General features: G+C 35.3%; 1 protein-coding gene across 9 annotated transcripts in view; it reads right to left on the reverse strand.

The window, feature by feature from the left end:
* Positions 1-16,488, reverse strand: part of TCF12 (transcription factor 12) — a 383,835-nt gene that overhangs the window by 240,835 nt on the left and 126,512 nt on the right. The gene's annotated exons all lie outside the window — the stretch shown is intronic.

The raw sequence follows: 16,488 nt of genomic DNA on the forward strand, positions 1-16,488 counted from the left end.
CTAAGTTTACAACCCCTTTTTCTTTAAAAAAAAATTCCTTGAAGTCCTCTGTGACTTAGATGAGAATGTAGTCTGTAGTAGGTTAAATACACAAATTCTCCAAGAACTAGCCACAATTCCCAAGCCTCTTGCACAGGGACAGAACTGCCAACTGAAGGGATAGGTGACAAACAGGGAAAGAAGAGTCAGCTTCCAAAGTAGAATCTACTAATCACTAATTCAGCTGGAAAACTTTAATTTTTTCTTTTTATGAGTCTGTACTTTCTACAGTAAGTGATATTTTTTAAAGTTTTTAAAAACACTGTAGAGAAAAGAGAAGTGCCTACTACAGAAAACACTCTAGGCACAATGCCAAGTGAACCAGAAACTTTGAAAACACAGAGATCATGAATAAAAATACACAAGTGTTTTGTTCATGCTTGGATAATTCTTACTAAAATTCTAGACTTAGGAAAGATTCTACAAGTTTGGGAAATATCACTAAAAATATACTTTGTTACCATCTCTCCAGTATCACTAGTTACCTGTGGGCTATCTTCCAAGCATTTGCTCTGTAATCAATACCTTAGAACAGCAGCCAGAATTCCTATAAGGCTCAATCCAAGACAAAGGCTGTTTATTATAAACCCCCACAAAATCTAGTAATAAAATACTATGTATGAAACTGCAAATAAATTTACGAAAAGTTTAATTTTTTGAAAATACTTTCCATTTGCAACTATTTTTCTATATAAGTTTAACATTTTTTTTATACTACATAGCCCAAGTCAAATACAAACTTATATTGGCTACTGAAGGCAGAGACTCAATTTTTTTTTTTTTTTTAATGAGACACACACAGAGAGGGGCACAGACATAGGCAGAGGGAGAAGCAGGCTCCCCATAGAAACCTGATGTGGGACTTAGTCCCAGGACCCCAGGATCACGCCCCCTGCGCCAAAGGCAGACGCTCAAACACTAAGCCACCCAGGTGCCCCCAAGTACACCCCTATTCTGTTGCATTATTTACAGCAGTCAAAAGGTGGAAGCAACTCAAGTATTCATTGACGGATGGATAAACAAATGTGACATACACATACAATGTAATATTATTCAGCCTTAAAAATGAAGGAAATTCTTACACATGCTACAACTGGATGCTCCTAAAGACATTATGCTAAGTGAAATAAACCAGTCACTAAAAGGACAAATATTGTACAATTTTGTTTATATCAGGTGCCTAGAGTAGTCAAATCTATGGAGACAAAACAGAATGGTGGGGCTGGGGAGAGAAGGGGAATGACACTTTCAATGAAAGTTCAGAGCACAGAATAGAAACTTATTTTGATGATCCTATCCTAATGAAAATAAAAAGACCACAGTTTGTTTTATGACTCTGAACTATCTAATTATCAAATAAACAATAAATATTAGGTCTATGTGTTATTTACATATATCTGTAAAAGAGAATACAAAAAGATGAGTGCCTTCAAAAGAAAACATCATAGACAAGATTTAAAGATATATGAAATTCTGTGAAAACACATACTCATTTTTCATCAAGTGACACTAATTAGTTCCATGGCATAAAAGAAAAGCAAAGATTTAATGAATTAAATGAGATGGTAATTAATTAAGCCAATATCTAAAGAGTATGACATATCAATGATACTAGACATGGCAGGGCAGGGGGCAATGTTCAAAGGATGCTACAGACTAATAAGGATCTGGCTAGGTTTTAAACTCAGAGCTCTATAGTTTTATTGTTAACATATCCAGACTGAGTAGAAGGTCGTGGCTGGCACTGACAAAGGCAAGAGTCATCTTTCAGCATCAATGACTCCTTTCTGTTGAAGACAATGGTTGTACAAACAAAAGTATGACAGTAATAATAAACTTTCCAAAGTTCAACCAGAAGACCAAGGTAAGCAGAAAAAAAGAAATCATACACAGGAAATAAACTTAAAAGACCAAAATTTATACAAATTGATAAAAACCTAAGTAACTATTTACCGACAAGAAAAACAATATAGTTGCAATACAGTGATCAGGGGGAAAATATTAAGATACATCTGTATCATCACTGCCATGTATTTTATTTCCTTCCCATTTCTAGTTTATGCATTCCAATGTCAATAATTTTAGAGAAGCTAATTCCTTGATGGATAGATTAAAATGGTAGATGTAAGAGAAAATCTAATAATCACTAAGTGGTAAAAATACTTTGAGTCTTGTTTAACTCTCTAATAAATTATTCTATTTCTATTCAACAAGATTAAAAGGGGGTTAATCAATAATTTAATATAGAGATTTAAATGACCCTTTTCTTCTTTCATATTTTATATACAGATTCTCTTAAGTACATGCTCTTTTATTTGGAACCAATTAAATAAAGTCCAATATGTATTTTGATTACATAGGTCCAGTTTTAAAAAGTATATATACTATTTTTAATATTTTCCAGTAAAGAACATTAAATTTTTATGTAAAAAAATCAATGATTTGTAAATCAATTAAACAATTTGCTACCTTCTCATTTAAGAGAAAAAGTAACTAAAAATAAGACAAAAATCACTATATACACAGCCCCTTAAGAGGCTAGGACTCTGAAGGAGGAATAAGAGATAAAAAGTTTTTGAGGTGTCAGAGAGCAAAATTATTGGAGAAGCAAGTAAACTTCTTGGTAAAGCTTGACAGATGTCAATATTCACTTTTCTATGAAGTACTCAAATATTAGTCTATCTGCTTCCTCTCTGATGCTACTATCTTTAGTTTCTGACCAGAAGTGTAAACTATCTCACAACTTCTATCCCATCTCTTTTCTTTTATTCTCCTAGTACAGAGTCTTTTAGATATCTCTAAGTTTTTAACCACTAGGAAAAACTGGAAACAGACTTTGGTTGGGGAGGGGAATGATTTTTCTATACCCTAAACACCTGGGGTTTTTTTTTCTGCCACATAAACCCAAAATAGTACAGAGTTTGTATACACAAAGCATTACTCATGGTTTGATGAAACTCAGGAAAGACTTGCCCGGAGGTAAAAGGGATGAATGAGGAGAAAAGCTGCTGACCATTCCTTCTTTTTCTTTTTCTTTTTCATTGTTACCAATGACTCTGCCACCTGAGACTAAGTAAAGTGCAAACAGGTCTGGAATTGGGCAAATATCTGAAATATTTGTTTCAGGTAATAGTAGGCCATCTTGAGCAGAGAAGGAATAAAGGAAAAAGGGGGACAATACAAAGAATGGGGTGAAGACTGGTTAGGATATCCTTGCCGTAAAGCTGGTAAGAAAAACAAGACACTACAACCACTCTGCTTGGTACCTATCCTTATAAAAAAGGAACATACATAAAGTTGGAACACACACACACACACACACACACACACAAACTCCTCCTTTAGGAGCACTGAAACCAAGTTTTTTATCCTAGCAAGTAAAATGTACTTCACAAATATCAAATTCTAAGGACTGTTATAAATAAGGCAAAGACAATATATTTTGCAGGATTGCCGTCTGCTAAAAGGTGATTCAATAAATGATTTGATGAAAGAAATCGTATTAGAGATGGCTATGTCAGATAATCAAAGCTATGAATTTGTCTCTTCAATAGTTTCTCTACTCAATTTTATTTGTGGAGTAATGATATTTGTTTAGATAACACTCCAAGGCTGCAATCAATTGTAAAATAATATACAAGTAAATCCACCACCATTTTTATTGTATGATTTTAGATACCTGTGAAATAATCTACGTGTTTTTCCAGGAATTTATTGTGAAACAGCATCAGTTAGAATAGCAAATATTTTGTTGTTATATTAAACATTAATGAAAACAAGTAAAATAAAAAAGCTATGATAATATTAAAATTCTAAGTGAATTTAAGAGAAGACATGGTGCCCCTAATGTGACAGACTTAACAATGATTACAAGTTTTAAACTTATTTAAAAAATTGAGATACTGTATAATGAACAGTCAAATAAAATGATCTAATTCTTTTAAAAGTATATAAAAAATAAGAACAGTAAGAAGAATAAAAGTAAGCACAGGTCATTTTTTAAAATTCAATTACAATTTCTGTTTGGTATTATTAAGAACAAAAATTTACAAGAAGGGATATTCTAGGGTCAAATATATTAGAGTAAGGTAGTAAACACAAGGCTAATTCCAAGAAAATGGCTAATTTTGAAAATAACTTTCGAACACAGTTATTCTGCTATGTTATTAGCATAGCATCTGTATTAGCATCATTCTATATAAATACCGTGTAAAGATACTGTGTAAATACCATGTAAAGATACACTCTATATAAATACCATGTTAACATTCCAGTAATTTAAACAGAATAGAGGATCCAAAGAAAATGGCAAGTCTACCTTTTTACAAAAGATAGATAACTGCCTGAAGGCCAGGAATTGAAACTAAATTCCAGGGGGCAAGCAAGGTATGTTGTACCATACTAGGAGCTATCTGGTATCTTGTTTCCCCTGCTTTGTGAAAGCAGACTATTCCTATGAAACGTCTTATGAAAAGACTTCTGTAACTTGAAATGGCAAAAAGCAAAGAAGTAATTACCATTTGTAAAAGCAAAAATCCTCTTCCAATTTCTTTCAGTTACCAAAAACAGGTACAAATATAGGTCTTTGGTAAAAGCAAGTGGCATAAAGTGAACTTCTGGATAGCAGAAGATACCTGTACTCCTTTCTCCAATATAAATACTAAAAGCCTTATATCTAAACAGCATTGCCAGTTGTTTTGCTCTTTAGAGGCACTAAAGACAGTCAACTCGTAAAAACAGGCTTGACTGTCTCTTTCAGACTCTGAATGAGTCTCAGCAAAAAGTCTCTCAATGTACAATCCTATTAGATTGACTTTATACATTTCTAAAATCTGTGATTATTTTTAACATGATCATCTTAGCCCAAGCCATCAGCCATCATCTCTGAAGATGTACTCCTTCTGAAGAGTACTCCTGAAGAGTACTCCTTCTTCTAGCCCTTCTACAATCTGTATTCTTTACATAACAACTAGAATGACCTTTTAAAAACAAATCATATCAATCCTATGCACAAAACCTACCATCAGTTTCCATCTCATTCAAAATTGAATTGGTCTACAATGTTTTTACAGGTTCTGTCTGCCACCTCTCTGACTTTATCTCCTACCAATCCTTCTCTTGGATCAATCTATTTCAACATGACCCCCTGCTTTTGCTCAAATACACCAAACACGCCCCTTTCTTGGGGCCCTTCCATTTGTTCTTTCTTCTTCATAAAATGCTCCCCATATCTCAATGGTCTTTCCCTTAATTTCCTCCAGGTCTCTATTCAAATGTCATCCTTTTGTCATCCATTGCCTTTTACCAACAGATTGAAAAATCCTTGAAAATAGGGATGAAGTTTATTTTGTTCACTGTTTAATATATGGTACTGAAAACAGTACAAGTAGGTACTAATAAATGTTTATGGAAGAATGCATGTATAAAGTAGAATAAAATCAGTTTAATAAAAGTGAGGCAGAAACTGGTTCCCTATTTGTTAGCTTATCATTCCTTTTTTAGACAATAATCAAAACCAATATTCTAAATGACTATACTTTTTTGAAAATTCTATGAGAAGCAGTGAGATTGCAAGTGACTCTATAAGCTAAACAACTAATTACTCCCAAAGAGCAAAAATTATTAACAACTTTTAAAGAAACTTAAATCCTCACTAGGATTGGTAGCTAAACCAACACAGACCTTAGAGACCATTAACTGTGAAATGACCTCATCACATGCCCTAAGAAAAATCACTTTGTAGTCATTATAATATAGTAGACTGCTAGAGAAGGAATTTTAAATATAAAATGTTCCCAAAAGATTCATATACTCAGCATGATGTTGGGATATTTACAAGTGTGGTTAGAAATGTAATGAATCTCTTGAATTTGTAACACCTTTCTTTCGTATTTCCTTAATCACTCTTCACATTAATTTCTACCTCATCAATACCTCAACTACCACACTTGTTCCCTTCATGTATGAACCAGTGCTCTGGTTCAGGTACTACGTATTGCTTGTTCATCTATTTTATTTCCATTTCAATCCACACTTAATGTTGCCAGTACATTACCTTGTCATAAACACAAGTTGGATCAGATCCATTCACTCCACAAATGTGATCCTCTGCTGCTTCAGGAATAATATTCACACTCCTGAGTGTGGCATTCTTCCAGGTGGTCTCAAGCTACCTTTTCATCTTCAGGACTTACAGTATCTCTTCAAAAACTCAATGCTTCCACCCTCATCCGGACATTAATCACTCCCTAAACATACCAAATTCATATTCTACCCCTACTGTTCCCTAGCCCCAGAATATCCACCTTCATCTAATTCCCAACCTATTAAACTTCTAATTTTGATTTAGCCTAAGATCAAATGCCCTCCCCCTCTGAGAAGTGTTCTCCATTAACTAAGTCTAAATTAACTACACTTTTTTTCTTAAAGATTTTATTTATTCATGAGAGACACAGTGAGAGAGAGAGAGAGAGAGAGAGGCAGAGACACAGGCAGAGGGAGAAGCAGGCTCCATGCAGGGAACCTGATGTGGGATTCCAGGACTCCAGGATCATACCCTGGGCTGAAGGCAGGCGCTAAACCGCTGAGCCACCAGGGATCCCCTAACTACACTTCTTGAGAAGTTTATTTGCACTTATTGTCATAAACTCTGTTGGTTGTTTTCATTTGCATTGTACAAATAAAACTTTATGGTAGGGAGCATACTTTGTTCATCTCTATGCTCTTCTGGTACCTAGCAGAAGTGTCATATTCTGCATTCAAATGTTTACTGAATGATTAAGAACATATTAAATTAGGGCATTCATATAACTGTCTGTCATAAGAATTCAGTAACCACGGATGGGTTAAAAAGATCCAAAATAGAAAAGTTAATGTCTAGCAATCTAAGTAGATCAAGAATTAGTAAAATAATTATTTTTTAAACAAAGTATTATTTTAAAAAGCAGATCGCAAATATGTTAGAGGAAATCTTAAAAGTGACCTACTAAGCTCAGCTTCCAAAACAATGCCGTAAGCACCCACAGAGAGCTTCTATAAATTCTGGGGGAGAATACAAATATAAAACAACTACTTAGAGCTCTGGACAGTGAACAAAACCAGGCTGCTTTTCGATGAGAATATAAACTTGGAAAAAATGACTAGAATAAGTGACTTTCTCATTCTTAAAGCTTTATTCTGCACATAAGCAGTAGCCACAACAGGCAGGAACTAGAGTTCCAATGAAAAACGGTCTTTCTGGTTTGAAGAAAAAGAGGACAGCGAGGACAGCCATGTAATGACAAAATCCCCAAAAGAAGAGATACATAAAAGAGCAGTCTCAAATTTTTGGTATATCTCTGCACCAGTCTTGGCAGAGCCCTGAAGCACATATTCACAGGGCAGGCCAAGGCAGTCTGTATCTGAGGCTAAAAAGATCGAACTGAGATTTGAGCAGGTGCCAACCTCAGGCAACAGACTGCACTTTAAGTCTAATCCAATTAATGGTCACTAAAACAAAAATATCCAAATTTTTTGGAGGAACAAGGAAAGAAAACAAAATTTCCACAAAAATAACATTCACGATATTCTGAATACAATCCTAAATTCCTTCATAATGAAATATGACCCAATCTCAAAAGAAAAGATAATCAAGGGAGATCAACCTCAGATGGCCCAGATTTGAGATTTTCAGATAAGGACATTAAAGTAGATACTGTAACCAGGCTTAATGAAGTAAAGGACATATGCTCAAAATGAAAGAAAAGACAGAAAATCTAACAGGTAAAAAAGAAAACAGAAGATAACAGATATAAGTCTTAGAAATAAAAATTAAAGTATCTAAAATCTTAAAAAAAAATGTTCAGAATGTGTTTAAAGTAAGAATGGTGATGACAGAGAAAAGGGCAAATTTGATGACTGCTCAATAGAAATAATTCAATTTGATAAAAACAGGAAAAAATACTGAAAATCAACAGGACCTTAGAAACCTAAGGGAGGATATTAAAAAGTTTAACACAGGCATAAATGGCAGAATAAAGAAAATAGGAAAAAAAATGTTAAGGAATAATGGCCCCAAATTCCACAAATGTGGTAAGAGACATAAACATAAACTAATCACAGACACTCAGTAAGCCTCTACAGGGTAATTATGAAAAAACCCCATACCTAGACATATACAGTCAACTTCTGACAACCAAAAATACAAAGATAAAGTTCAAAGTGGTAAAAGAGACATATTACATACAGAAAAACTACAACTCAAATTATTGCAAACTTGTCCCCACAAACTATGGATGTCAATACATGTAGAAACACATCTTTAAAGCAAAAGGAAAGGAGGGGTATCAACCAAAATACAAGTATCTTTCAACAATGGAGGTGAAATCCATTCTCAAAAAAAAAGAAAAGAAACTGCACTACAATAACTACTAAAGAAGGTCTTCAAGTTGAAGCAAATGTTACCAGAGAGAATTTTGGAAACTGAGGAGGGAAAGAAGAGCATCAGAAATCGTAAATATAAAAGCTTATATTTTCCTTTTAACTTTGTTAAAACATTTATATAAAAAATTACAGGCACAGTATGTCCTTCACAGACACTGTATTTATTACAAACTGAAAGTCTGTGGCAACTCTGCATTGAACAAGTCTATTTGCACCATTTTTCCAAAAGCATTTCTCAATGTTTCTACGTCATATTTTGGTAATTCTTGCAATATTTCATATTTGTCATCATTATTATACTTATTATGATGATCAGTGATCTTTGATGCTACTATTGTAACTGTTTTGGGGAGTTGCTGCACCCATATGTGAACTTCATAAATGTGGTGTGTATTCCAACTGCTCTACCAACTTACTACTCCCCAACTCTCTCACTCTCATTCTCCATCTCCTCAAGCCTCCCTGTTCCCTGAGACACAACAATATTGAAATCAGGCCAATGAATAACCCTACAATGGCCTGTAAGTGTTCAAATAAAAAGAGCTGTACATCTCTGACTTTAAATCAAAAGCTAGAAATGAATAAAGCTTAGTGAGAAAGGCATGTCAAAATCCAAGACAAGCCCAAAACTAGGTCTCCTTGCCAAAGAGCCAAGTTATGAATACAAAGGAAAAGTTCTGGAAGAAAATTACAAGTACTATTCTAGTGAATACATGACTGATGAGAAAGCAAAACACCTTTAATGCTGATATGAAGATTTAGTGGTCTGGACAGAAGACCAAAGCAATTACAATATTCCCTTAGGCCAAAGCCTAATCCAAAGCAAAGCCTTAACTCTCCACAAGTCTATGAGGGCTGAGAAAGATGAGGGGGCTGCAGAAGTTTGAAGGTAGCAGAGGCTGATTCATAAGGTTAGAGAAGGAAGCCATCCCCACAACATAAAAGTGCAAAGTGAAGCAGCACATATTGATGCAGAAGATACGAGTATCCAGAAGATCTAGCTAATGTAATTTTTAAAAGGTGGCTGTAATAAACAAAAGATTTTCAGTGTAGATGAAATAGTCTTATATTGGAAAAAGATGCCATCTAGGATTTGAATAACTGGACAGAAGAAGTCAATGCCTGGCTTCAAATCTTCAATGGACAGGATGTATTGTTAGGGTCTAATGCAGCTGGTGACCTGACCTGAAGTTGAAGCTAATGCTCAGTTACCAAGATGAAAATCCTAGGGACCTTAAGACATTCTATCTGTGCTCTATAAATGGAATGACAAAGCCTGGATGACAGCCTATCTGTTTACAACACGGTTTATTGAATATTTTAAGCCCACTGTTCAGACCTACTGCTCAGGATAAAAAAAAAAAAAAGATTCCTTTCAAAACATTACCACTCACATTCGCAGGGCACCTGGTCATCCAGGAGCCCTGATGGAGATATACAATGAGATTAATGTTGTTTTCATGCCAGCTCACCACCACATCCATTCTGCAGCTATGGATCAAGAAGTAATTTTTACTTTCCTATCTTATTGAAAAAAATACATTTCATAAGGCTAGTGCTGCTACTGATAACAACTCCTCTGATGGATCTGTGCAAAGTCAACTAAAAACCTTCTGGAAAGGATTCACCACTCTAGATATCATTAAGAACATGTGTGATTCATGGGAAGAGGTAAAGATATCAACATGAACAGGAGTTTGGAAGAAGCTGATTCTAATGCTCATGAATGACTTTAAGGGGGTGAAGACTTCAGTGGAGAAGAAACTGCAGATCATGTGGAAATATCAAGAAAACTAGAATTAGAAGTGGATTCTGAAGATGTGACTAAATTGCTGTAATTTCATGATAAAATTTTAACGGATGAGGAGCTACTTCTTACAGATGAGTAAAGAAAGTGGTTTCTTAAAAAAAAAAAAAAGAAAAGAAAGTGGTTTCTTGAGATGGAATTTACTCCTGGTGAAGATGCTGTGAAGAGTGCTGAGATGAAAACAAAAGGATTTAGAATATTATAAAAAACTTAGTTGATAAAACAGTGGTAGGGTCTGAAAAGACTGACTCCGATTTTTAAAGTTTTTACTGTGGGTAAGTTGATAAGACAGTGGTAGGGTCTGAAAAGACTGACTCCAATTTTTAAAGTTTTTACTGTGGGTAAAATGCTAACAAATAGCATCAGACGCTACAAAAGAAATCATCTGTGAAAGGAGGAGGCAATTGATGCAGCAAACTTCACTGGCATTTTGAGAAATTGCCCCAACCTTCAGCAACCATTACCCTGATCAATCTGCAGCCATCAAGATCAAAGCAAGAACCTCTAATTATATGATCTCATTCATTTGGGGAATATAAATAATAGTGAAAGGGAATAGAGCGGAAGGGAGAAGAAATGGGTAGGAAATAGTAGAAAGGGAGACAGAACATGGAAAACTAACTCTGGGAAACGAACTAGGGGTGGTGGAAGGGGAGGAGGTTGGGGGGTGGAGGTGACTGGGTGGCAGGCACTGAGGGGGGCACTTGACGGGATGAGCACTGAGTGTTATTCTGTACAATGGCAAATTGAACACCAATAAAAACTAAATTTATTATTAAAAAAAAGAAGAAGAAATGTCAGAGAAAGACAAAAAAAAAAGAACCTCTACCAGCAAGAAGATGACAATTTACTGAAAGCTCTGATGATGGCTAGCATTTTTTAACAGTGAAGTATTTTTAAATTAAGGTGTGTACATTGTTTCTTTATACATAATGCTACTGCACACTTAACAGATTACAGTATAGTATAAATATAACTTTTGGATGCAATGGAAAAGCAAATCATTTGACTCACTTTATTGCAATAGTCACTTTACTAATAGTGGTCTGGAAGTAAACCCACAATATTTCTGAGGTATATTTGCATAACATTCTCTTATAGAAGTTAAAATATATTTAGAAATAATTCTTATGAAAAACATAGCATAAAGGAAGGCAGAGATAGAGGTAAATAGACTTGTAAGGTCACAAGATTTCTGCATTTTACGTGAACTGGTGCCAATATTAACTCTAAATAGACTGTGAGAAGTTAATGTTGTGTATTAACATACTTAGAGAAGCTACCCCCCAAAAAGCATAAGCATTGCTAAGAAGCTAACAAATAAAAGGGAGTACTAAGAAACAGGCATATTTATTTAAAAGAATCAAAGTAAAATACAGAGAAAAAATACAGAGAAAAAATAAATAGTAGCCCTAAATCCAACCACACAAACATTCCATTTTTGTCTAGGGAGGAAGACAAACAGAGAAGCAAACAGATACCAATTCTTTCAATAAGAACACACCTCATTGCTCTGTGTGCTCATAAAGTTCATGGTGCTGCTCGTTTTGAACAAGACAATTATATTTGGGTTTGGTGGTGGAGAAAGGAAGATGAAAACATTACAATTGTACATTAAACAAAAAACATACAGTAGCACACCAATGTGAAAACTGCATACATAGGTTTTTAGTTTGTTTGTTTGTTTTTATAGTACCCATTAGGATCATAAGTCAGTACCAATAAAGCAGCTTCTGCATAACTACCAAGTTCATTTTAGTGGATTTTTGCTGATTACCTAACACAATTTGCTATTTAAAAACAGCTGTGTGAGCAATTACTATTCTTAACTTAATTCCACAAACAATTCTATTCATTTCCTGTAATGAGGCCTGTGTACTCCCTGCGTTCAAGTCTTAGACCATTAATTCCTGCAATGGCAACACACTCTGCCTCTCAGAAGAACTCCGTAAAAATTTTTCCTTCATATTTATCCTATATTTAAAAATCTCTTCCTCATATATTCTTTAAACTATGACTCATTTCTTTCTAGACTCACAAAAATTTACACTGACCACCTGCACTCTTCCCAATTCACTCACTCATTAATAAATTTCTTGTATCTATCCAGTCTCTTCCTAGACCACAGCAGCAAATCCGAATGTCAGGCACACAGAAGGCTCTCAAGTTAATGTCTGTTTATGAGATAAAACTGGATTTTTTCAAATCATCAAAGATTAACCCAAAATAAAATACAAAGACCCTCTGTTGGTCTTGGTTTCTAATATCTCTGTACCAGAGGTCAGTAAACTTCTCCTGTGAATGGCCATACAGTAAATATTTTAGGCTTTGTGGACCATACACTCTCCTAACCAACTATTCAACCCTACTATGTAGAACAAAAGCAGCCAAATAAAATATAAAGAGTGGTTGTATTCCAATAAAGCTTTATCTACAAATATAGGTGACAAACCATGGATATTCTGCCTACCGATGCTCTATGGCAGTTAATTCTGTTAACCATGTTGCATCTCTGGGGATTTGCTGACATTAACCTTTGGGCCTCTATTTCTGCAAAGTATCACTTTCTCTTTCGTGTGAAAACTAAAAGTACCTGCTCTTCATCCCATGTTCCTCACTTTGGACATGTCCCTTTGGACAACTAAATCAGTTTTATGATTTTGACTGTCTCTTCAAAATGACACTTACAATACATATTCCCAGCCTTAATATCAGTTCTGTATTTTGGATCTTAAATCATCAAATTTTGGCAGCTCAGGTGGCTCAGCAGTTTAGCGCTGCCTTCAGCCCAGGGCCTGATCCTGGATACCCAGGATCAAGTCCCACGTCGGGCTCCCTGCATGGAATCTGCTTCTCCCTCTGTGTTTCTGCCTCGCTTTCTCTCATTAATAAATAAAATCTTTAAAAAAAAATCATCAAATTCTTGCTGGCAGCTTTCATTTGGCTTTCCTGTCATTACCTAAAACCCATCCTGTGTCTTAATAACAAACTCTCTGTATGTCATTTATTTCTTCCTCATATGCGTTTGGACCCTATTAATATTTCTAATACTGCAGGTAATACTATAGTAGTTTGGGTCAACTAGACTTGTAAACTGGAATCATCTTTGACTCTCCTTTCTCTTCTCTCTCCACTATCCCTGTACTGAGTATTCCTTATGAATGTATCCTGAGGCAGCCTTTCTGTTCCTTCTTATTCTGGGATTTCATGATATCCTTACTTAGACTTTTTTTTTCCTAGAGTCTCTCTGAATCTTCCTAAAACACTACTATGTAACATTTCACTAGCTTATAATATCCTGCCCATGTAATTTTACTAAAACAATCCTTTAAAATGCATTACCCTCAGATTTTAAAAGTAAACAGTTTTAGTTTATAAAACTAAAGAGAATAAATCCTAAGAGAATAAATCCTAAATTCTTCAACCAGAAATGGAATATTTAATCATCTGTTCTACAAATGTTTACTGTCACTTGCACTGGGTTTTGCCCCTCCTATGCTTTAAGCTTTTGATGGCCTCTTCCCTTCCAACCCTAGTAGTCAAAAAAAACTTACTCATTCTTTGCTATGGCATACATACTCACGGTTTAGGAGGATTCTAGGTACTGGTGATTCAGAGGTGCACAAGACACAGTAATCTCACCATCAAGCACCTGTCATTCAGTGTCTTACCATTCAAACTCTCGACTGTAACCCTGAGACATATTTATTGCACATAGTATCCATCATACATGAACATTTCTTTGCTCTTCTTACTCCTCTTAGCACTTCTACCTCTTCTAATTAAGTCTTATTGGTTTAATGGTCACTTTCAATTCCACCTTTGCTGTACAGCTTGCCCAACCTCACTAATCCTTACTCAATTCCCTTCAATACTTTTACTGCACTTAAAAATCTATATCACACAGCACAGAAGTTATAACTGTTCTTATGTGAACTCCATTAACAAGCATTCTCCAATTAAAGAGCACGGTCAGCTCTTATTTGTATCACCTACACTAATAATACACAGAACTAGCTCAATTAAAAAAAAAGCTTTTATACACAAAAATAACACTAGAAATTAATATAAGGGCAGGTTTTCTAGTGGCAACTATGACTTTCTAGTGATCTTAAACTAATTCTCCCCAGTCTTACTTTTTTTTTAAAAGATTTTATTTATTTATTCATTCATGGGAGACACAGAGAGGCAGAGACACAGACAGAGGAGAAGCAGGCTCCATGCAGGAAGCCTGACACGGGACTCGATCCCGAGACCTTAGGATCACAACCTGGGCCAAAGGCAGGTGCCAAACCGCTGAGCCACCCCGGGATCCCTTCCCCAGTCTTACTTAATAGCATGAGTTTTTGCAAAGGAGCCTTCATAAAGGACAAAACTGACAACCAAAACACAAAGGTAACCATAGCAAGAAGACACTCAGCTGAGATCCCTGACACAGTCCTCTAATGGAAAGAACTAAAACTCTCTTGCTCACAATCATGTATATTTATTGTAGTACCATTTAAGCAAAAATTAGGGTCATGTATGGATTTCTAATTTTGAACTCTCATAATTAGTGTCTAACCCACAAAAAAAATAATTGAACTTAAATCACCTGAAAATATCTACAACTTGTAAAGATGAATAATTAGGGGACACCTGGGTGGCTCAGCGGTTGAGTGTCTGCCTTCTACTCAGGGCATGATCCTGGAGTCCTGGAATCATGTCAGGTTCCCACAGGAAGCCTGCTTCTCCCCCTTGCCTATTTCTCTACCTCTCTCTATATATATCTCTCATGAATAAATAAATAAAATCTTTTATTTTTTTTCAGTAAAATCTTTTAAAAGAAGATGAATAATTAGATAAAAAACTTACCACAACACCCACCTTTGGGACTGTTAAAGCTAGCTGGAAAAGCTGCTCACTGCCTATATAAACAAATCAGCTACTTCAGAGTATCATTAGTTTAAAAACAGAGGAGTGCTTATCAAAATTATTTATCAGCAACTAAAAATAAACACTAAAAAAGACTTCTATTAAATAACAGAATATAATCTTGGCATAAAAATAAGATCTGTATACCAAATCTTACATATTGTCTGTGGGTATGTAAAATGATACACTTCAGAAAACTGGCAGTTTATTAGAAAATAAAAATATACATACCCTATGGTATAACAATCTATCTCTAGGTATTTGCCCAAGATATAGTGAGAAAAAAACAGTCATAAACAGACTTTTATACTAGTATTGAGGACAGTGTTCATAATAGCTAAAACTGGAAACAATCCAGGTGACCACTAGTTTAAAAAAAGAACAGGGACACCTAGGTAGCTCAGTTGTTAAGCATCTGCCTTCAGCTCAGGTCATGATCCCAGGGTCCTGGAATAGAGCCTGGCCCATGGCTCCCTGCTCAACAGGGAGTGTGCTTCTCCCTCTCTCTCCCCGCCACTCTTTCCTTCATCCCCACTTGTGCTCTCTCTCCCTCTCTCAATAAATAAAAATCTTTTTAAACTACAGAAAGATCTGTAGTATATTCATTAGAAGCAATCCTGTTTGGCAATACAAAGAAATGGATTAGTGGTATACACAACAACATGCAAAAAATCTCGGTAGCCTTATGATTAGTAAAAAAAATCAGATAAAAAGGTACCATTCATATATTGATCTAAAACAGAACAAACAAAATCACAGTGATAAAAATAAAGACGGCTGCTTCTACAGTAGAGCTGACTAGGAAGTAGTACAAGAAATATTTCTGGGGTGAAAAGAAAAGTTTTATATGACAACAAAATGTTCTAGTGGCCATTTTTCTAAGGTATTCAATTGAAAGTAACAATTATAAACTATGGAGAAAACATTTTTTTTAAAGATTTCATTTATTTGAGAGAGAGAGTGCGAATGTGTGCTTGCAGGGAGGGGCAGAGGAAGAAGCAAACCCCATGGAGCAGGGAGTGGGAAGCTGGCTTGATCTCAGAACCCTGGGATCAAGACCCAAGTTGAAGGCAGACCCTTAACTGACTGAACCACCCAAACAAAATTTTAAAAACTACTTGAAGGCAAAAATAGTGACCAAAAGTAGGCATAAATTGGAAAGGATCTGATCAGGAAAAAGAAAAAACAGATTCACTGAATAAGATCCAAATCTATACGGTATGTCCAATGAAGACACCCCATAGTCAGCATGGTATATTGTGGGTGAACAAGCAGAAAGCTACTATCTTCTTTGTTTAAGAAGCCAG

This window comes from Vulpes lagopus, chromosome 2 (assembly GCF_018345385.1).
Source record: "Vulpes lagopus strain Blue_001 chromosome 2, ASM1834538v1, whole genome shotgun sequence".
Classification (NCBI taxonomy): Eukaryota; Metazoa; Chordata; class Mammalia; order Carnivora; family Canidae; genus Vulpes; species Vulpes lagopus.